The sequence below is a fragment of the Eurosta solidaginis genome, chromosome 3 (genome assembly GCF_040869045.1).
Source record: "Eurosta solidaginis isolate ZX-2024a chromosome 3, ASM4086904v1, whole genome shotgun sequence".
Classification (NCBI taxonomy): domain Eukaryota; kingdom Metazoa; phylum Arthropoda; class Insecta; order Diptera; family Tephritidae; genus Eurosta; species Eurosta solidaginis.
This window is the reverse complement of record NC_090321.1, coordinates 127125131-127149960: the sequence shown is the minus strand read 5'-3', so window position 1 is coordinate 127149960 and position 24830 is coordinate 127125131. Positions and strand designations below refer to the sequence as shown.

General features: G+C 37.3%; 1 protein-coding gene across 1 annotated transcript in view; it reads left to right on the top strand.

Annotated features, from left to right (window-relative positions):
* Nucleotides 1-24830, top strand: part of Ptp52F (Protein tyrosine phosphatase 52F) — a 2268497-nt gene that overhangs the window by 970434 nt on the left and 1273233 nt on the right. The window lies entirely within an intron of this gene.

The following is a 24830-nucleotide window of genomic DNA, read 5'->3' as shown; positions in this document are numbered from 1 at the left end:
TACTGTGCATCTCTGAAAATATCGATAAGCATCGATTACACGTTAATAATTAAAACAGCTGACAATTGTGTTCACTGTTTGAAATTAATTAGCAAAGGAAATATAAACTATGGATATTAGGAAGTTGTTTTCTACTTCTGTGGGTAAGTCTGATTTTATTAATTATATCAATATTAGCCTACAATTCATGTACCTTAATATAGCTTCGAAAAGAAGACATAGCCCAACTAGCTCTGATGAGAGTGCCGTGGAACCAGAAGCATGTTATTATCATCATAATGACATTGGGGAATGGATCAATGCCTGAATACATCTCTGTAACTAAACGAATTATGTGGCAAAATACAATTTTGTTGAATCTGAAACTCACCTAGGGGATCACATTTCTAAAGTAATTACATCTTGTACTGACTATTAAATTAATCTATTTAATTCAACAAAATTTTTAATTACCAAATCGTAGACATGGTAGATATTTTAGGTAGCTCTTGATAAATAAATAAAAATTTTAACGGACTGCTAGAGCCCACAGCTGGGTTTATAAAGCAGGCTTCGACCTAGACGCCGTTACTCTTTATACTTATAAATACGCTCTATATGAATCTGAAATTAAAGACAAAAATTGGCCCCCCTTTGTGAAAGGATGGATATGCCCTTGCATACTGCCATAAAAGCTTCTTATCAAAAGTGCATCTGTCGTACCGAGTCGACTTCATAGTATACCACTACTAAGTATGTCAACTAAGACATAAACGTCAAAATGACTAACAGCCTCGGAAAGGAAAATTTATTTAAATTAGGACGTGTTTTTTAGTGCGAGTTCAAACTCCAGTTAAAATTGACTTTAGTTTAACCTTGCCACTTTGTTCGATAACATATATGTAATGTTGCTGCTCGTTTCAGCTTAACCCGCCGAAGTCACAGGGTTAAACTGTGGCCAGCTTTAACTGGAGTTTCAACCCGAACTGAGACCCGGACCTTAGAGTCAAAAAGTCAGGAGACATTAACAAAATATAGACGCCACAAGTGTGTAACTTGTTTTCTCCATGAACAATTTCACTTCTAGGGCTGACAGCAGAACTGGCTGTGTTTATTATAATGGTAAACGCCAGATAAGCTACGTATCAGACGATTTCGTCATGCCAATTTTCTACATTTGACATAAATCAGCCATGTCACATATGGTGCACTTTATTTTTGGCCATTTATAGTACGAGACTGTGAAACATTGGTATTTAAAATTAAACTATATTATTATTCATTTATTATTATCTTTATAAAGAAATCTACAATTTTGTTGCTAAATAAAAGTATTAATGCCAGTTCCTGCAGTTAAAAAGCAAAGTAGATAGTAAACATTCCAGTTCATTGAATAGAATTTTGTGGGGATATTCATACTAGTCAGCTTTCGAAAAGTTCATTGACAATAATTTTGTGGTGTTATTCATACAAGTTCGTGTATGAGTCGTTAATTGACTAGAATTTTGTGGCGTTCATCATACTACCTAGTCAGTTTTAGAATAGTTCATCGACTATAGCTTTGTTGTGTTATTCATACTAGTTAGTATTTGAATAATTTATTCGACCACCGTGGTGTGATGGTAGCGTGCTCCGCCAACCACGCCGTATGCCCTGGGTTCACACCCCGGGCAAAGAAACATCATCAATGTTAGAAATAAGGTTATTCAATTAGAAGAAAATTTTTCTAAGCGGAGTCGCCCCTCGGCAGTGTCTGACAAGCGCTCCGAGTGTATTTCTGCCATGAAAAGCTCTCAGTGAAAACTCATCTGCCTTGCAGATGCCGTTCGGTGTCGGCATAAAACATGTAGGTCCCGTCCGGCCAATTTGTAGGGAAAATCAAGAGGAGCACGACGCAAATTGGAAGAGAAGCTCGGCCTTAGATCTCTTCGGAGGTTATCGCGCCTTACATTTTTTTTTTTAATTTTTCGACTAGGATTTCGTTTGTCGGCCTCGAGGAAATGCTTGCTAATTCACGCTAGAAGAAATTTTCCCAGCACGAACTTGCAGCTTCCCCTACAAATAAAATTTAAAAAATGCACTCTCAATTGAAAATTATACAAATTTATTTTACATTTTTACCTACTTAAATCTCTACAATCTAAATCTAAATCTAAATAAACAATAAGCTGTAGTTCGAAGCCTCTTCTTGGAAACGGATTAAAAAAAATTAATGTTTCATATCTATTCATAGTGCTGAACGAGGAAAGTAACAACATCGGTGGCTATTTGGTTCGGCTCGAGCAATAAACTAGTATTTGTATGGCATATTTACGTATTATTCACCGATGACCTGATATGAAACTTCTCGCTCTCTGAGAGTGCGTGAAAAGGTTCATTTTAATAATATTGGCCATAGATGCCATCATCCTCAAAATCAAATTTGGGCATTTCAGAATACTTTGGGATATTTTATATGATATAGGTTTTATTTATGATTTCCGCGGAAAATTTACTCAAACTTATCAAATGGGATATAAAAAACTCGAATTTATGCCAATATTACAAATCCGAAGAAAAAGTAACTCGTTTTCACCCGCGGAAAATGTATTCGTGACAACACCTTCCATCGAAGAGCTGCACATGAAACGGGTTTTAGTAGCAAATTTCGATCGGTGAAAAATTTCGGTCCTTAATCTTCACATTGATGTGAGTGGAAGGATAAAGGCCTTGTCTTTATGGCGCGTTGCGACATTACATATGTACATGTTAACGCAGCATGTTTCATTAATTTCTTTTTACTGACAAAAGCGCAATTATTTCACTTCCAGTTCGCAGTGCTAAAAGCACTTGATGTCCAACGCAATCAGTGCACAGAACTTCCTTTTATTATGGCCTCCAGATATAGCTTCTCTAGCTATATTGACGACTGTTGTTATTGAACCTTGATTTGCGAAATCCATATTGATTATTCTATAAGCCACCTGGGCTTTATAGAGTAAGCTGTAGGCCCTCGCAAATTATACGCTCGAAAATCTTTCCTAGGGAATCCAGCATTCAAAGTGAGGATGGTTGCACCGGCTGTTTGCTATGTTTCAGCAAGAAGACAAGTTTTTGTCGTTTCCACGGGCGAGAGAACACGCCTTCCTGCATACAGGCAATGAAAAGATCGGTAAATAATGTAGACGTAGTTCTGATCGCGGCTTTAAGGGCTATGTTTGGTACTACATTGGGTCCTGGGGATTTGTTATTAGCAACTCTGTTTGTTCAAGATCCTCACTTTGATAAGTCCAGCGATCTTGCGCCGGGAAAAGTCTTTCAATAATATTACTCATTAGTATCGGGAACGTGTGTTGCAGTAACATCGGTCCTTTAACTTTGGCCATCACAGTTAGATTAGACTGATCCCCAAGGATCGAGGTCGACGTTATCTAGCAGTTCCCTAAAGCACAAATTCTTTCTCATTTTTATGGCAATTTTAAGTGCCTTTCATTATCCAACATAGGTGCTGTGTAGTTCCGCATATCGTGGCGACGAGCGTGCCCTCTTTTCTACGCTCTTCCGCAATTTCGTCGTTCCACCAATACACCGGAGTGCGCTGGGCTTTTCCGCGACTTCTGAGCATGGCAGCATCACATGCAATACATAGCGACTTAGTTATTTGAACCGACTGGTCTTCCGCATACGAGCTCCCACTATGGCATCCTTGCAGATAATATCAAATATTTGTGGATCGAAAGGTGCTGCTTCCATTTCACGTTTTCCTTCATTTCAGCCTATTCGACAGCTTTTTCCCTACGTGAATCCTGCTACCGTTGGCGTCATATTTTCCTGTTGAAGAAATTTCCATGGTGCCCAAATTGAGGCTTTCCTTGCCGAGTCTGAGTGCCAACCCTGCTCCCGGCGATTTGTGTATTGTTCAGAGTGTACCACTATGTCATATCCCTTCATAGAGAGTTTGAGATAATAGCTCCTGGGCTGCCTCGCAATACCCTCATGAGACAGTCATTTTGCTGCCCTCTCGTTGTCATTCTGTGACTATATTAATTTGTGTGTTGTGTAGATTTGATTTTGTAAAGTTTCTTTCTCGCTGCGAATGAGAAGCTTTGTAATATCGGGCTCAGTTTTACATATTTATGTTCGTTTTTTTAATGCCGTGTTAAATTTATACTTATTATTTAAGAATTCATGAGCTTAACACCGGCTTTTAATAATTTAATATTCAATTATTATGTTTATCTAAGAGAAACTGAAAAGAAATAAAGAAACATTTAGGGGCATATTGCGATGGTACCATTTCGAAAACCGCTACATAATCTTCATCAGGCAATTTCGTAATGTTACCAAAGGTTTTGCAGAGATTCGAACCGCGAATCACACTGTGAAACTGCAGTTGCCTTAACCACAAGGCTATCCTGCTTCTATTTGTTTCCTTGCTTAATTTAGTTTATCTCATTTCTACACTAACAACACAATTGAGACCTTCTGTCTCTATATTGGTTTGTGTGTTGTGTAGATTTGTTTTTGTAAAGTTTATTTTACGCTGCGAATGAGAAGCTTTGTCAACTCGGGCTCAGTTTTATATATTTATGTTTGTTTGTTTAATGGTGTGTTCAATTTATAATTATTATTTAAAAATTCATGAGCTTAAAACCGGCTTATAATAATTGAATTATCAATTTTTATGTTTTTCTAAGAGAAACTGAAAAGAAAGAAAGAAACATTTACTGGCATATTGCGATGGTACCATTTCGAAAACCGCTACGTAATCATCATCAGGCAATTTCGTAAAGTTATCAAAGGTTTCAATGAGATTCGAACCGCGCATCACACGGTGAAAATGAAATTGCCTTAACCACTAGGCTATCCTGCTTTTATTTGCTTCCTTGCTCAATTCAGTTTATCTCATTTCTACACTAACAACACAATTGAGACATTCTTTCTTTATATTAATTTGTGTGTTGTGTAGATTTGTTTTTGTAAAGGTTATTTTACGTTGTGAATGAGAAGCTTTGTAAACTCGGGCTCAGTTTTATTTATTTATGTTTATTTGTTTAATGGTGTGTTCAATTTATACTTATTATTTAAGAATTCATGAGCTTAACACCGGCTTATAATAATTGAATTATCAATTTTTATGTTTTTCTATGAGAAACTGAAAAGAAAGAAAGAAACATTTACTGCCATATTGCGATGGTACCATTTCGAAAACCGCTACGTAATCATCACCAGGCAATTTCGTAATGTTATCAAAAGTTTCAATGAGATTCGAACCGCGCATAATACGACGAAATTGCAGTTGCCTTAACCTCTAGGCTATCCTGCCTGTATTTGCTTCACACAGTAAAACTGCAGTTGCCTTAACCACTAGGCTATCCTGCTAGGGGTTAAGCCAACTGCAGTTTCACCGTGTGATGCGTGGTTCGAATCTCATTGAAACCTTTGATAACATTGCGAAATTGTCTGATGATGATTACGTAGCGGTTTTCGAAATGGTACCATCGCAATATGCCAGTAAATGTTTCTTTCTCTCTTTTCATTTTCTCTTAGAAAAACATAAAAATTGAATATTCAATTATTATAAGCCGGTGTTAAGCTCATGAATTCATAAATAATAAGTATTAATTGAACACACCATTAAACAAAGAAACATAAATATGTAAAACTGAGACCTCGTTTACAAAGCTTCCCATTCGCCATGAAAGAGAAACTTTACAAAAACAAACCTAAACAACACACAAATTAATATAGAGACAGAATGTCTCAATTGTGTTGTTAGTGTAGAAATGAGATAAACTGAATTAAGCAAGGAAACAAACCCAGGCAGGATAGCCTAGTGGCTAAGACAACTGAAGTTTCACCGTGTGATTCGCGGTTCGATAGCCGGTGAAACCTGTGATAATATTACGAAATTGCCTGATGATGATTACGTTGATTACGTGGCGGTTCTCGAAATCGTATCATTGCCACATGCCAATAAATGTTTCTTTCTTTCTTTTCAATTTCTCTTAGAAAAACATAATAATTGAATCTTCAGTTATTATAAGCCGGTGTTAAGCTTATGAATTTTTAAATAAAAATAGATTTATTAATAAATATTGTATTCGCATTGATATTAAATACGAGCATATTGGTAAACAAAACGCCGAATCCAAATCACTGCTCTAATCCTTTTCAAAAAAAGGAGCATAATTGAGTGTACACAAATTTAGTTCGAACAAGTGATTAAAATGTTAAATTTAGTGAACTAGTCAGACAGTACGTGGGTCGAACGGCTAGAAAATATTTATACAACGGAAAATTACATTCGTCTCCTAATGTAAGCATTGGTGATACCCGGTGCAAAGTTTATAATTATTTTTTATGTTACGTATATAAACTGCACTGTTGAAGACGGTTCCCAAAATACTGTGGAAAACCCTACCGACGACAGTAACTTATTCGAACTAAATTTGTGTACACTCTATAATGGTTCTTTTTTTTGTAAAAGTTTACAGCAGTCATTTAGATTCGGCATTTTGTTCACCAATATGCTCGTATTTAATATCAATGCAAAAAAACAATTCTTAATAACTAAAATTTGATTGTAACGACCTTTTTACTTTCACTTTATCAAACTGTGATTTTTGCCGGCTCAAGGTCCAATGTAATAAAACACTTTTTTAAATATTTCCCAATATATTTCAATCTCCTTCGGAGATCGTCTTCAGGGGCTATAACAATAACAAACAAATATTCACATATAAAACTGAATACAATTGGGATACAATTTTTCCATACATACATACATTAATTATCTTGTCCGATACACGACACTTGTTAATTCGCCATGCAGTTCAGAACTAATTTTTTTTTTTTTTTTTTTTTTGTTCTTTTGTGAGTCAAGTAAGTGTCTATAAATATGTGAGCAATTTTCTGTGTCCGTTTTGTAATTTAGTCTCTTGCTTGGTGATGTATTTGCTATGTGTAGCATTTCTAACGTAAACCTTTTGCTATAATTTGTCTCCTGCTCTAGTATGCTCACCGCTTTAAAATCTGGTTGGTGTCCGTTCTCTGTACAGTGGGCCGCAAGTGCTGTTTTATGAATGTTGCCAGATGATCTACATTTAATATCCGATCTGTGTCCTGCTATTCTTGTTTTTAATTTGTTCTTTGTTGTACCCACATATTCTTTTTCACAGTTATTATTTTCATTTCCCGCACATGTAATCTTATATATTACATTATGTTGGTCTGAATTTGTTATTTTGCTTATAAGACCTAATTTGTGCAATTTATCTACCAACTGATTATTTTTCGTTTGTAACTTCAATGTCGGATCCTGGCGTAATCTTCGGTATGACGACAAATCTTCCAGCAAACTTTGCATTTTTGACCTATAGTCGCTTTTTTCCATTGCTACCGTCACATTACCTTTGTCTGCATTCACAATCATAATATTTTTATTTTTGTTCAAAAATTCCCGTGTTTGTTCCACTGTGTCATTAATGGCTACGTCTGTTGTGCTCGCTCTGTTTTTCGTCAAAGTGTCTTTAATTAAAATTTATAATTTGGTTCTCGCAGATTCCTGGTGCTCTTTGTTTTTTATGCTCCTTACCAATTCTTCCCCATCAGCTATGCATTTGAAAAGAGGGAATGTATTTGTTGACATTGGTAGAGCGAACTTTGGACCTTTTTCAAGCAGTGCTTCAACTTCAGGTGGAAAATCTGTGTTTGTTTTATTTACCAACCACTGTTTGTTGTTACTGTTGTTGCCTAGTATTTGTTTATTTCGCGCGCTTCGTAATCTTTCAAACTTTGCTTTTTGTTGCTCATTCCATTGTGTAGCTCTTTTCAGTGTGAGCTGCTGATCACTCTCAAATAAAGCTTTTGCATCCTCGTTCTCCATTATTTGGCTTAGCTTTTCTTTTGTATATGCTACCTGTTTTGTTTTTGTCTTTAAAATATTGTGTTTAAATTTTATTAAGGCGCTGAGTATTTTGATGTGGAAAAATAAAGTGTGTCTGTCTATTGTGTGTTTTATATGTTTAGGTATGTGATTGTCAATGGTAAATATGTAATATAGTTTCGTTGTATTTTGTATAAACTTAGGTATAATTTTAGTTTTCCTGCATTTTAATAAAAACCTTATGTTACTCTGCAGTCTTGCCATCTGGTTGGATTCAGTCTTATATCTGTTGATCGATTTCTTCGTTTTGTTGTCATATTTGTTTTTCAGCTTCGCATAAACCATCTTCTTGCTGCTGTTTTTTTACGGCGTGCCTTCCGTAGTTAAGACTAAAATTTGATTGTAACGACCTTTTTACTTTGACTTTATCAAACTGTGATTTTTGCCGGCTCAAGGTCCAATGTAATGAAACACTTTTTTAAATATTTCCCAATATATTTCAATCTCCTTCAGAGATCGTCTTCAGGGGCTATAACAATAACAAACAAATATTCACATATAAAACTGAATACAATTGGGATACAATTTTTCCATACATACATACATTAATTATCTTGTCCGATACACGACACTTGTTAATTCGCCATGCAGTTCAGAACTAATTTTTTTTTTTTTTTTTTTTTTGTTGTTCTTTTGTGAGTCAAGTAAGTGTCTATAAATATGTGAGCAATTTTCTTAGTCCGTTTTGTAATTTAGTCTCTTGCTTGGTGATGTATTTGCTATGTGTAGCATTTCTAACGTAAACCTTTTGCTATAATTTGTCTCCTGCTCTAGTATGCTCACCGCTTTAAAATCTGGTTGGTGTCCGTTCTCTGTACAGTGGGCCACAAGTGCTGTTTTATGAATGTTGCCAGATGATCTACATTTAATATCCGATCTGTGTCCTGCTATTCTTGTTTTTAATTTGTTCTTTGTTGTACCCACATATTCTTTTTCACAGTTATTATTTACATTTCCCGCACATGTAATCTTATATATTACATTATGTTTGTCTGAATTTGTTATTTTGCTTTTCATGTTATTAAAAAATATGTTTGTTGTGTACGATGGTTTGTGTGCAATTCTTATATTCTCCTTGTCATAGATGTCTGAGCCCTGCAATCTTTCTGAAAAACCTGGTATATATACTACAGATCTATATTTTGTAGCCGTGTTCTCTCTGTTCTTCCGGCATTTATCTTTCGGGTATTCTTTTATTAACCTCTGTATTGCGTTAGGAGGGAAGTCATTCATCTTTAGTATGTGTGTTATACGTTTTTTATTCTCGGAGTGACAAACCGTGTCACTCGTATCTAATACTCGTCTAATGAAGTTTTTTGGCGTGTTTATAATCATACCCCTTGGGTGTTTTGATTTAAAATTTATTATTCTTCCTGATGATGTGGGCTTTTGATACCAGTCAAGTTTTATTTTATTGCCTATTTTACATACTAATGTGTCTAGAAACGGCAGTCTACTAGCCGACTCCAGCTCCATCGTAAACTTTATGTCCCTGTGGAATGAGTTTAGTACCTCCAAGGTTTGTTCCAGCTCGTCCTCCTTAACAATGGCAAACACATCATCTACGTATTTGCTAAGTAGTCTCGCGTTTGTCACTGTTTCCAAAATCTCTTCCATGATGATGTCAGCAACAATCGGTGATGCTGGGGATCCCATTGGAAGTCCTTTGAGTTGCGTATAAATTATTTCTTCATACTTGAAATATCTATTTTCCGATATGCAAAACTTCACAATTTCCATAAAAAGTTGTTTTGGAATATCCGTGTCTTCCTTTATGTCTTTCCACTTTGTCAGTATAGTTTGTATAGCCAGGTCTATTGGTATACTTGGGAATAGTGACACAACATCAAACGATACGAGGCGTTCATCATCATAAATGCAGGAGTCGTTGACCTTGTCTTTGAATTCTATTGCATTTTTTACATTAAACTTAGATTTTGTCGTCAGATTTTTTAAAATATTAGTCAGGTATTTACATAAATTATTGGACGGAGCATTTAAAATGGAACAGATTGGTCTTAAGGGCATATTCTCTTTATGGACCTTTGGTAATCCATATATACGGGGTGGGAGAGCTGTGTGTAGACATTTTGAATTTTTCGTTGTTCGTTATAAGACCTAATTTGTGCAATTTATCTACCAACTGATTATTTTTCGTTTGTAACTTTAATGTCGGATCCTGGCGTAATCTTCGGTATGACGACAAATCTTCCAGCAAACTTTGCATTTTTGACCTATAGTCGCTTTTTTCCATTGCTACCGTCACATTACCTTTGTCTGCATTCACAATCATAATATTTTTATTTTTGTTCAAAAATTCCCGTGTTTGTTCCACTGTGTCATTAATGGCTACGTCTGTTGTGCTCGCTCTGTTTTTCGTCAAAGTGTCTTTAATTATAATTGATAATTTGGTTCTCGCAGATTCCTGGTGCTCTTTGTTTTTTATGCTCCTTACCAATTCTTCCCCATCAGCTATGCATTTGAAAAGAGGGAATGTATTTGTTGACATTGGTAGAGCGAACTTTGGACCTTTTTCAAGCAGTGCTTCAACTTCAGGTGGAAAATCTGTGTTTGTTTTATTTACCAACTACTGTTTGTTGTTACTGTTCTTGCCTAGTATTTGTTTATTTCGTTTATTTCGCGCGCTTCGTAATACTCAGCGCCTTAATAAAATTTAAACACAATATTTTAAAGACAAAAACAAAACAGGTAGCATATACAAAAGAAAAGCTAAGCCAAATAATGGAGAACGAGGATGCAAAAGCTTTATTTGAGAGTGATCAGCAGCTCACACTGAAAAGAGCTACACAATGGAATGAGCAACAAAAAGCAAAGTTTGAAAGATTACGAAGCGCGCGAAATAAACAAATACTAGGCAACAACAGTAACAACAAACATTCCCTCTTTTCAAATGCATATCTGATGGAGAAGAATTGGTAAGGAGCATAAAAAACAAAGAGCACCAGGAATCTGCGAGAACCAAATTATCAATTTTAATTAAAGACACTTTGACGAAAAACAGAGCGAGCACAACAGACGTAGCCATTAATGACACAGTGGAACAAACACGGGAATTTTTGAACAAAAATAAAAATATTATGATTGTGAATGCAGACAAAGGTAATGTGACGGTAGCAATGGAAAAAAGCGACTATAGGTCAAAAATGCAAAGTTTGCTGGAAGATTTGTCGTTATACCGAAGATTACGCCAGGATCCGACATTGAAGTTACAAACGAAAAATAATCAGTTGGTAGATAAATTGCACAAATTAGGTCTTATAACGAACAACGAAAAATTCAAAATGTCTACACACACAGCTCTCCCACCCCGTATATATGGATTACCAAAGGTCCATAAAGAGAATATGCCCTTAAGACCAATCTGTTCCATGTTAAATGCTCCGTCCTATAATTTATGTAAATACCTGACTAATATTTTAAAAAATCTGACGACAAAATCTAAGTTTAATGTAAAAAATGCAATAGAATTCAAAGACAAGGTCAACGACTCCTGCATTTATGATGATGAACGCCTCGTATTGTTTGATGTTGTGTCACTATTCCCAAGTATACCAATAGACCTGGCTATACAAACTATACTGACAAAGTGGAAAGATATAAAGGAACACACGGATATTCCAAAACAACTTTTTATGGAAATTGTGAAGTTTTGCATATCGGAAAATAGATATTTCAAGTATGAAGAAATAATTTATACGCAACTCAAAGGACTTCCAATGGGATCCCTAGCATCACCGATTGTTGCCGGCATCATCATGGAAGAGATTTTGGAAACAGTGACAAACGCGAGACTACTTAGCAAATACGTAGATGATGTGTTTGCCATTGTTAAGGAGGACGAGCTGGAACAAACCTTGGAGGTACTCAACTCATTCCACAGGGACATAAAGTTTACGATGGAGCTGGAGTCGGCTAGTAGACTGCCGTTTCTAGACACATTAGTATGTAAAATAGGCAATAAAATAAAACTTGACTGGTATCAAAAGCCCACATCATCAGGAAGAATAATAAATTTTAAATCAAAACACCCAAGGGGTATGATTATAAACACGGCAAAAAACTTCATTAGACGAGTATTAGATACGAGTGACACGGTTTTTCACTCCGAGAATAAAAAACGTATAACACACATACTAAAGATGAATGACTTCCTCCTAACGCAATACAGAGGTTAATAAAAGAATACCCGAAAGATAAATGCCGGAAGAACAGAGAGAACACGGCTACAAAATATAGATCTGTAGTATATATACCAGGTTTTTCAGAAAGATTGCAGGGCTCAGACATCTATGACAAGGAGAATATAAGAATTGCACACAAACCATCGTACACAACAAACATATTTTTTAAAAACATGAAAAGCAAAATAACAAATTCAGACAAACATAATGTAATATATAAGATTACATGTGCGGGAAATGAAAATAATAACTGTGAAAAAGAATATGTGGGTACAACAAAGAACAAATTAAAAACAAGAATAGCAGGACACAGATCGGATATTAAATGTAGATCATCTGGCAACATTCATAAAACAGCACTTGCGGCTCACTGTACAGAGAACGGACACCAACCATATTTTAAAGCGGTGAGCATACTAGAGCAGGAGACAAATTATAGCAAAAGGTTTACGTTAGAAATGCTACACATAGCAAATACATCACCAAGCAAGAGAATAAATTACAAAACGGACACAGAAAATTGCTCACATATTTATAGACACTTACTTGACTCACAAAAAAAAAAAAAAAAAAAAAATTTGTTCTGAACTGCATGGCGAATGTACAAGTGTCGTGTTTCGGACAAGATAATTAATGTATGTATGTATGGAAAAATTGTATCCCAATTGTATTCAGTTTTATATGTGAATATTTGTTTGTTATTGTTATAGCCCCTGAAGACGATCTCCGAAGGAGATTGAAATATATTGGGAAATATTTAAAAAAGTGTTTTATTACATTGGACCTTGAGCCGGCAAAAATCACAGTTTGATAAAGTCAATTCTTAATAACTCTATTTTTATTTTTTGCCTTACTGACAACAAAATTATTAGTACTAAAGGTTTCCTAAAACAAAGGTGTATTTTCAAACTATGTGGGATATCAAGCATTTTTTTCGTAGATTATCGCCGAAATGGTTTTTACATAAGTTGTTCTTCAAAATTTTCATTTGCACGGAGATAAATTCTTTATAGAAAATTTATTGCGAACCAATAACAAAAACAACTTTTGCAAAAAAAAAAAATAACTTTACTCTGTACTAGAATGTAGTTTGAATCTATATCTAAAAATTGTACCATTCGGACGCTTACTTTCGAATAAAAAATTAATTTCCCAAAACAGTCCAAAACATTTTAGTTACTGATTAAAAACAAAACTATGCCGAATTTTGCAACGAAATTCACAAAGTGTTCTTCTCGACCACAAAACTCGGCGCTGACCAAATTCGTCACACAATATTGGCTTTGGTTAAGGCGGGACTCAGTTAAAAGCCTTACCCATATATGTACGTAGTTTTATTAAAATCTATATTTTAAAGTGATATATGAATATATATAGATACATACTTTTTATGTATATGAAACATAATGAATTTGAGCTAATTCATCAATTTGCAAGTAAATCTTCAACCCGGACTAGGACTTGTATATTAACTAGTAGGATTCTGATGCAAATATCGTATAGTATGTCAACTGGTATTATTGAATAGTAGTATGCCAACTGGTATATTCCCTGCAGTCAAACCAACTAGTTGTATTCTAGAAAAATAGTAGTCTTTTTTCCATATTACCAAATAGTGTTTCTAACACGGCAATGCCCCATGAAATATCAATTGCCAGTCTCTGCGTCAGCATCATGCTTGTTGACAAACTAGTTAGCCTCTCGCCAGAATTATTCCAGATGAAATACTAGTTATCATATACATCAATATTATACCAATTGACATACTACATAATTTAAGCAATAGTATATTGATAACAGCTTTCTCTGGGCACGACCTCGCGATTCTACTTCCCGACTTAGTGTGGATTAGAATTAGGACCTCCTTATGGTAAATGAATGACTTCGGTAGGAACGACTCACCATCGTTAGCTGAGTTTCCGGGCTTTGATATTGGGATTATTCTTGACCTTATTTATTATTCTGAAATGAGAAGGGCTTAAATGACAAGTCCAAAACATGCGTAAGGTAGCTGATGCCCTAAAGGCCAAGGCGTTTAAGCATCGGCATAGCTATTCCGTCTAGGTCTATCGATTTAAAAGGCTTGACCTATTGATGGCTTCTTCATTTTGCAGAAGCAACGGTGAGGTGGTAGTTACGCGTGTTTGTGTTTATGTGCCCGCTGATTTGTACGAAATCAAGTCTTCTTAACTGAAGTATGTATTGCCGGCAGAAAGCATGAGCACATTTCATCGAGTTGGACAAACAAAATCCAATCAAATACTAGCAAGTGTGATAACGCCACAAAATTCTAGTCAATAAAATATTCAAAAACAGACTAATATAAATAACTTTGAAAAATGTTAGTCAATAAACTATTCTATAACCAACTAGTATGAATACCCCCACAAAATTCCAGTCAATGAACTAGAATGTTTGCTGACTACTGACAAACAAACATAAATATATGAAACTGAGCACAAGTTTACAAAGCTTCTCATTCGCAACGAAAAAGAAACTTTACAAAAACAAGTCTAAACAGCACGAAAATTAATATAGAGACAGAATGTCTCAATTGTGTTGAGATAAACTGAATTAATCAAGGAAACAAATCCAAGCAGGATAGCCTGGTAACTAAGACAACTGAAGTTTCACCGTGTGATTCGCGGTTCGAATCTCGATGAAACCTTTGATAACATTACGAAATTGCCTGACGATGATTACGTGGCGGTTTTCCAAATGGTAACATCGCAATATGCCAGTAGATGTGTTTTTCTTTCTTTTCAATTTCTCTTATAAAATCATAATAATTGAATATTCAGTTATTATAAGCCGGTGTTAAGCTTATTCGAAATAGTAAAAGACTTCGTTTATTTGGGAAGCAGCATCAACACTAGCAACAATATCAGCACTGAGATCCAGCGAAGAATCAATCTTGCCAATAAATGGTAATTTGGACTAGGTAGGCAATTGAAAAGTACAGTCCTCTCTCGGCGAACGAAAATCATACTCTACAAGTCACTTATCGCACCCGTCCTGCTATATGGGGCAGAAGCATGGACCATGACAACAGCAGATGAAGCGGCTTTGGGAGTGTTCGAGAGAAAAGTTCTTCGAAAGATTTATGGACCTCTATGGCGATGGCGAGTACCGAAGAAGATTTAATGATGAGCTGTACGAGTTATACGCAGACATCAACATAGTCCAGCGAATTAAAACGCAGCGGCTGCGCTGTCTAGGCCATGTTATGCGAATGAAAGATGATGCTCCGGCCAAGAAAGTGTTTCTATCGGAACCCGCCTATGGAAGCAGAGGTAGAGGGCGGCCCCCACTCCGTTGGAAGGAGCAAGTGGAAAACGATTTAAACTCCCTTGGTGTGACCAATTGGCGCCGGTTGGCGGAGCGACGGAGCGACTGGCGCGCCTTGTTGGACGGCCATTACCGTTTAGACGTTTAAGCGCCAATTAAGTAAGTAAGTTAAGCTTATGAATTTTTAAATAAAAACAGATTTACTAATAAATATTTTATTCGCATTGATATTAAATACGAGCATATTGGTAAAAAAACGCCGAATCCAAATGACTGCTCTAATCCTTTTCGAAAAAATAACCATAATTGCGTGTACACAAATTTAGTTCGAACAAGTGATTAAAATGTTAAATTTAGTGAACAAGCAGGACAGTACGTTGGTCGAAAGGCTAGAAAATATTTATACAACGGAAAATTACATTCGTCTCCTAATGTAAGTATTGGTCATAACCAGTGCAAAGTTTATAATTATTTTTTATGTTACGTATATAAACTGCACTGTTGAAGACGGTTCCCAAAATACTGTGGAAAACCCTACCGACGACATTAAATTATTTGAACTAAATTTGTGTACACTCTATTATGGTTCTTTTTTTGTAAAAGTTTACAGCAGTCATTTAGATTCGGCATTTTGTTCACCAATATGTTCGTATTTAATATCAATGCAAACAAAATAATTCTTTATAACTCTATTTTTATTTTTTGCCTTACTGACAACAATATTAGCAGTACTAAAACAAAGCAGTGTTTTCAAACTATGTAGGATATCAAGCATTTTTTACGTAGATTATCCCCGAAATGGTTTTTACATAAGTTGTTCTTTAAAATTTCCGTCTGCAAGGAGATCAATTCTTTATAGAAAATTTATTGCGAACCATTAACAAAAACAACTTTTGCAACAAAAATATTACTTTAATCTGTACTAGAATGTATTTTGAATTTATATCTAAAAATTGTACCGTTAGGACGCTTATTTTCGAATAAACAATTAATTTCCCAAAACAGTCCAAAACATTTTAATTACTAATTAAAAACAAAACTATGTCGAATTTTGCGACGAAGTTCACATAGTGTTCTTTTCGACCACAAAACTCGGCGCTGACCATATATCGTCACACAATATTGACTTTGGTTAAGACGGGGCTCAGTTGAAAAAGCCTTACCCATATATGTACGTAGTTTTATTAAAATTTATATTTTAAAGTGATATATGTATATGTACCTTTTTTTGCCGTAATAAAAACACTTGCACGGTTTACCTTTTAGGTTAAACAAAAATTATGCTTTATTTTAACAAAATACTTTTGTAAAACGTCCGAAGTATTTAGAGGACAAAAATTAAGTGGCCTGATAAAATTACTGTTCATATTTCACGAAGGTTACAGCATAAAAGAATTTGGTTACCGCTACGTCTATATGCTATTGCTATGTACTGGAAAAAGTTAATTGAAAAGGTGACTATGTAAAGAAGTTTAAGAAAAGAGAGTTAAATTTGCAATACAAAGCGAGTATGTAAAAATGTGTGTAAAGAATATGCAGAGCTGTTATGCTGACTATTAGGGTACTCCACATTACTCCCCTCCTAGACGAAAGTTACATGTACCGACTGGGGAATTTCACTTGTCGACCACTTCGTGTAGATTTCGTCGATGCGTTATTTTTGTTTTTATCTGGCTGAGTGTTTCGGATAGAGCTTTGCATAGGCGTCTTTGATATGTTTATTTCCGGGGTTAGTTGTGGCCCTCTGAGTGTTGACGGAGATTGATAATCGGAGCTTGTTAAAAATGCGGGTTTTAGTCTATCGATGCTTATGTTGCGTGGTTGCCCTCGAATGAGCACTGTAAAATATTTCGAAGTTTTATGCGTTACTGCGAACGATCCGTCGTACGGATTAGTTAGTGCGGGTCGCACGGAATCGTTTCTTATAAAAACGTGTGTTGCGGTTTGTAACTTTTGTGACACAAACGTAGTAGGAGGCGAATGGTGGGCGGTGTCACTAGCACGAATCTTTTCCATTGACTTATGAAATTATGCTACCGTGTCACTGGTTACATATGTTGGCCTAGTTGGGTGGAAAAATTCTCCAGGCACTTTAACGTCGTACCGTAAACAAGTTCCGCTGGGGATGCGCCGATATCCGGTTTGAATACCACTCTAAGTCCAAGCAAAATCGTAGGCAGATAGTGCGTCCATTTGCTGGAGCCTTGGCAAAGGATTGCTGATTTCAGGCCACGGTGCCAGCGTTCGACTATGCCGTTGGATTGGGGGTGATACGACGTAGTACGCAAATGAGTTGCTCCCAATGATGAAATAAGCTCCTGAAATATTGCGGATTCAAATTGTCGCCGACGATCCGACGTTATGCGCTCGGGGACGCCAAATCTCGATATCCAAACGGTTATTAACGCTTTGACGACGGTCTCGGCGGGGGACGGAATGGGGGTCTCGGAATGGGGACCGCTTCCGGCCATCGTGTAAAACGATCGATAATAGTGAGGCAGTAACGCTGTCCTTCGCATAAGGGAAATGGTCCGACTATATCGATATTGATGTGCGTAAATCTACCTTGAGGTGTACCATATCTAACCATTGGGGATTTCGTGTGACGATGGGTCTTTGATCGCTGGCATGCTTCACATCTTTTGACGAAATCTGCAACGCTCTTTTTTATGCCTTTCCAAACGAATCGAGCTGTAACCAGCTTCGTAGTGGCGCGCACTCCAGGATGTGCCAGGTTGTGCATTTTATACAATATCTGGTTTCGAAATTCTTTTGGAATGTATGGACGAATATTTGGCGTAGACGTATCGCAGATTAATTGAACGTTCGTTCCTGTAGGAATAAACGGTTTTAATGATAAAGAAAATTTAGCGTTTGTACCTGATGCCAAAAACGTTTGCAACTCGGGGTCGGTTTGCTGTGCCTGTGCTATGGCGTTATAATCGATTACTTCGCCCAGTGACTGAATTCGAGATAATAGATCTGCCGTGATGTTAGCTTCTTCCGATATATGTCTTATATCTGTCGTAAACTGCCCTATGTAGTCAAGCTGACGCGCACGGCGAGGAGCTGTTTTTTCCAGTTTTTGCCTGAATGCGAAGACAAGTGGGCGATGATCCGTAAGTATATGACAGCGTCGTCCCTATATCATGTAGCGAAAGTATGACACAGCTTGATACATTGCGGTTAGTTCCCGATCGTACGTACTGTACTTGCGCTGTGCTGGTGTTAGGAGGCGTCGGTATGCAGTGACAATTCCGCGTTTCCTGATAGGTGAAACAATAGCGCCGCGTTTGCGAGTTCTTCTTTACAACGTTTAAACGCATCCTCGGCTTCAGCATTCCGATAGGTGAAACAATAGCGCCGCGTTTGCGAGTTCTTCTTTACAACGTTTAAACGCATCCTCGGCTTCAGCATTCCAAACGAGGGCCGTCATATCGTTTTTCTTATTTCCTCGAACGAGTTGCTGTAATTTAGACTGGTAGTCGGCAGCGTGGGGAAGGAATTTTCTATAAAAAATGATCATTGCTATAAAGCGTTTCAGATTCTTGGTGATAGTCGGTTTGGGAAAGTCTACCAGCGATGCAACTTTTTCTGGTAGCGGTTTGATTCCAGTGGAATTAACTAAGTGACCTAGAAACTTTATTTCCGGTTTTCCGAAAACGCATTTGGAAATATTTATGGTCAAATTATTTTCCTGTAGTCGCTGGAAAAGTAATCTTAAATGTTGCTGATGCTGTTCTATCGACTCTGACGCCACACATATATCGTCGATATATGGAAAGACAAAATCCAAACCGCGCAGGACCTCATCGATTAGACGCTGAAATGTTTGTGCCGAGTTACACAGCCCGAATGTCATAAATTGAAACTCATACAAACCGAAGGGCGTTGTTATTGCGGTCTTCTGCACGTCGTCAGCGTGGATTGGCACCTGGTAGAATGCCTTTTTGAGATCGATCTTTGAAAACAACGATTTTCCGAAAAAAATATTGGCAAAGTCTGTTAAATAGGGCAAGGGATACCGATCGGGGAGCGTTTGAGCATTTAGAGCCCTATAGTCTCCGCATGGTCCCCAGGACCCATCACCTTTCCTAACCATAGGGAGTGGGTTGGACCAACTACTGTTTGATGAGCGGCACACTCCCGCCTTGAGCAAAAATTCGAACTCGGATTTTGCCGCTTCTAATTTTTCGGGCGGAAGACGGCGAGGCCTACAGAACACTGGCTGTCCCGTCGTTTGAATTCGATGAAAACCCGTTGATTTAGATTTTGTGCCATCTAGCGCCAATTTCGTGATGCTTGGAAATTCGTTTAAAATTTCATTGAAAACCCCCTCGATCGTAAATGTCTTTAATTCTAACACATTGTATTTTAGTGTTGGCGATAAATTCGTAGCTAAGTTCGTCGTATTGTCGATCAGTTTACTTCGACGCATGTCTATGAGGAGATCGTAAAATTTTATAAAATCCGCGCCTATGATAGGTTGAGTGACATCTGCGATTATAAATGACCAGACAAAATCGCGCCGGGACCTAGGTCAAGTTTTAGTTTCATTTTACCTAAGACTTTGATAGCAGCACCGTTTGCAGCATATAGTTTAGTGACAGTTGGTTGGATGTCATACGGTTGCGATGTCAGCGGAAGGATCGATACGTCGGCCCCCGTATCGATAAGAAATGTAGTTTTTGAAATATTGTCTTTTACTTGAAGGCGGAATACTTTACGAGGTCCTACAAATGTATTACGGGGTTCAGCAGCGTGATTATCTAGTCATTGTTCGCCCTTATCTGTCGTCACTGCAGCTGTCTATAGCGGCACGGGCTGCGGCACTTACGAGCGTTTTTGCTGTACTTTTTGTGGTACCAGCACTGGGTACTAGCTGATGAATACGGATTGCTTGTTTCTGATCGATTTGTGCTTCGATGTCGAAATTTACTTGCTGATCTCTGCCGAGTGCGTGAACGTGAGCGTATAGAGAATCTATCGAGACGCTTGCCGAGGTCTTTTACGGTTGAGCGGAGCTGATTTATTTCACTCGCAACTCCAGATTCCACTCGATGAACGTTGTAAATTTTTGTAAATTCCGCAGCAGTACCCGAGGATGCAGCAACGATGGGTTGCGCAAATTCTGGGAGACGTTTAGTCCACAAGCCTTTTAAGGCGGCTTCTCCTAATGTATTTCCGGCGACGCGTTTCTTTTCGAAATATAGTTCGGAAGGTTTTTTATCACCGAGTGGAAGTTCGCATAGAAGTCGGTTCAGGCGCCTTTGTTCGCTATCGGCGAAATGCTCTATTATTTTAGTCTTGACGTACTCAAATCTATCTTGTTGTGGCATAGCTGCGATCACCTCGGATAGTTGACCAAATAACCGTGGGATCGAGTGCGGCGAACACAGTTGCCGCCTTCTGTTTGTCGGAGGTGATTCCCGACACAGTGAACCAAAAGTCCATTGAAGTGAACCAAGCTTCAATATTATTACTGGACGTGGCAGGGATTGGTAGCCGGGCGTAAACTGCAGCAGATTGTCTTTCGACTAGCGGTGTTGTGTGGATGGAATTGTTGGAGTTCTGTGGTGGCCTGTTAGCCGTTGGTGCCGAAGAAATTCCGCTATCGTTGGGCATCGTTGTGCTTTATGCTAGATTCGCTTACTAGTACGTGTTCGAAATCGTTGCAACGACACTTTTTGCGAGGTCACCACTTGTAGGATTCAATCGAACTAAATCCTTACCAAATTGATGCCTTCGAAGTTGGAACGGTTGACTTTACCTTTTTTGCCGTAATAAAAACACTTGCACGGTTTACCTTTTAGGTTAAACAAAAATTATGCTTTATTTTAACAAAATACTTTTGTAAAACGTCCGACGTATTTAGAGGACAAAAATTAAGTGGCCTGATAAAATTACTGTTCATATTTCACGAAGGTTACAGCATAAAAGAATTTGGTTACCGCTAGGTCTATATGCTATTGCTATGTACTGGAAAAAGTAAATTGAAAAGGTGACTATGTAAACAAGTTTAAGAAAAGAGAGTTAAATTTGCAATACAAAGCGAGTATGTAAAAATGTTTGTAAAGAATATGCAGAGCTGTTATGCTGGCTATTAGGGTACTCCGCATATATATATATATATAGATACATACTTTTTATGTATATGAAACATAATGCATTTGAGCTAATTCATCAATTTTCAAGTAATTCTTCAACCCGGACTAGGACTTGCATATTAACTAGTAGGATGCTGATGCAAATATCGTATAGTATGTCGTATAGTATGTCAACTGGTATTATAATGATGCATAGTAGTATGCCAACTTGTATATTCCCTGCAGTCAAACCAAATAGTTGTATTCTAGAAAAATACTAGTTTAGAAAGTAAGTTTGCCAAAAATCCCAACTAGTATTTTTTCCATATTAGCAAATAGTGTTTTTAACACGGCAATGTCCCACGAAATATCAATTGCCAGTCTCTGCGTCAGCATCATACTTGTTGACAAACTAGTCAGCCTCTCGCCAGAATTATACCAGGTGAAATACTAGTTATCATATACATCGATATTATACCAATTGACATACTACATAATTTAAGCAAGAGTATATTGATAACAGCTTTCTCTTGGCACGAACTCGCGATGCTACTTCCCGTCTTAGTGTGGATTAGAATCAGGACCTCCTTATGGTAAATGAATGACTTCGGTAGATACGACTCACCATCGTTAGCTGAGCTTCCCGGCTTTGATGTTGGGATTATTCTTGACCTTATTTAATATTCTGAAATGACAAGGGCTTAAATGACAAGTCCAAAACATGCGTAAGGTAGCTGATGCCCTAAAGGTCAAGGCGTTTCAGCATCGGCATATGTATTCCGTCAAGGTCTATCGATTTAAAAGGCTTGGCCCTATTGATAGCTTCTTTAATTTGCAGAAGCAACGGTGAGGTGGTAGGTACGCGTGTTTTTGTTTATGTGCCCGCTGATTTGTACGAAATCTAGTTTTGTTAACTGAAGTATGTATTGCCGGAAGAAAGCATGAGCACATTTCATCTCCAGCAAAATCCAATGAAATACTAGCAAGTGTGGATAACGCCACAAAATTCTAGTCAATAAAATATTCAAAAACCGACTAATATAAATAACTTTGAAAAATTTTAGTCAATAAACTATTCAATCACCAACTAGCATGAATACCCCTACAAAATTCTAGTCAATGCATTAGAATGTTTGCTGACTACTTTGGCTTTTAACTGGAGGGTTGATGCTGAATACACAAACTAGTATGTCAATTGGTATGATATTGGTGTATATAATAACTAGTATGCTATCTGATATAATGCTGGCACAAAGGTTGACTAGTGTGTTAATTGATATGACTGTGATGGGTACGCTGACTAGTATGACATCTAGTACGATGTTGGTGTATATAATGACTAGTTTGTCAATTGGTATGCTGCTGATACAGAGACTGGTAATTGATATTTCGTAGGACATCACCGTGTTAAAAATACCAGTTGCTAGTATGGAAAAATTACAGAACTCATACTAGTTGGGATTTTTGGCAAACTAGTATTCTCCTAGTAACAACTAGGTGGTTTGACTGCAGGGTTGTTATGTGGCTCACTTTATTCCCCGTATATTTTGTGTGTGGAAAATGGCGTGCTTCGCGACGGCGGCGAATTGTTCATGTTTAAGCCATAATATTCTATTCATATTCTATAATAATAAATTTACTTGCATAACTTACTATAATAGTTAAGCCCAAATTTCGTCATATGCATATTTACTTCACTAATAAAAAAAAAGCAAACGGATGTCATCTACACGGACTTCAGCAAAGCATTTGATACCGTCAACCACGAGTTGCTTATTCATAAGCTTGATTTACTGGGCTTTCCGTTTCACCTATTAATGTGGCTGAAAAGCTATCTTTCTAACCGGACCCAAAAAGTCCTGTTCAAGTGCAATCTGTCGGAATCGTTCGGAGTTTCCTCCGGCGTACCCCAGGGAAGTCATCTAGGCCCTTTGCTCTTTGCCGTTTTCATTAATGACTTGCCACAGACAATATTATATTCCCATACTATAATGTATGCGGATGATGTAAAACTTTGCTACACTTACTGTCCTACCGATTTGAGTTCCTTGGATCTTCTTCAGGCCGTCTTGGACTCGTTCCAATGTTGGTGCACAACAAATTTACTAGCTTTAAATTGCTCTAAATGTAAGCATATGACATTTCACCGAGTGAAGCCAGCATTGAAATCTTATGTAATAGATGGTACGCCTTTGGAGCGTATATCTATTGCAAATGATCTAGGTGTCCTTTTTGATCCGTAATTGAATTTTAACATGCATATTTCATCTATAGCCAACAAAGCGTTGGGTTTACTTGGATTTGTTCAAAGATGGGCTAAAGAATTCGATGATCCGTACCTCACTAAGGTTCTTTACACATCGCTGGTTCGTCCAATACTCGAGTATTGCTCATGCGTTTGGTCCCCTGTTTCTCAAAAGCATATAAAGCGTCTTGAGTCAGTTCAAAAGCAATTTTTGATATTTGCATTGCGCGGCCTTAATTGGGACTCAAGTCTCCACCTTCCTCCATACAGAAGTAGACTTCTTCTTATTAACTTATCCACTCTGGAAAATCGGAGAATATTACTGGGGGTATTGTTCATCCATAAGCTCATTATTGGAGAAATTGATTCCGCGGACCTCTTCAGCCGCTTGTTTTTTGCGGTTCCCCCTAGAGTATCCAGACACTACGTTCCTTTCTATTTACCCCTTTGTCGACGAAACTTTGCTAAAAATAATCCTCTTCTTATCTGGTGCGCGCACTACAATGACTTGTATAGCTGCATCAGTCTTGAATGTACTTTTGCCACTATACGTAATGCAATACTTGCCTATCTAATTTAAGAGATACAAGCTAATTTAATTTGCCGGCATTTTATTCCTTCGATAAAAAACAGGAACTATCTCGCTTAAGGATGGAGGAACATTTATCAACATGTATCATTAAGAAGGAACAAGACAGTACTGTGTTGATTGGAATCTGGTGCATTCCAACAACGTAAAAAACATGCTTTTTCATGAGTCACTGACCGGGATCGTATGCATTCCGGCAGTATAATCTTATGGGTCAGGCATCGAGCTGATTGGAATCCGGTGCATTCCAACAACACAGGTCATGTTACTTTTTTATGCCTTGTGATGGCGTATCCTCATTACACTACTCTTAGCACTGCCGGATTCCCATGACATGCTGATTGGAATCTTGTTGCATTCCAACAGGGAGATTGGAATCCACTGCATTCCGAAATCATGCTGAGCGGAATCTGATGCATTCCGCCAGTAAAAGATTTCGGCATAAGATCTTATTTCTTCTCATATTTCTTATTATTATTATATTCTGAAATTAAATAGTAATGTTCATTCATAT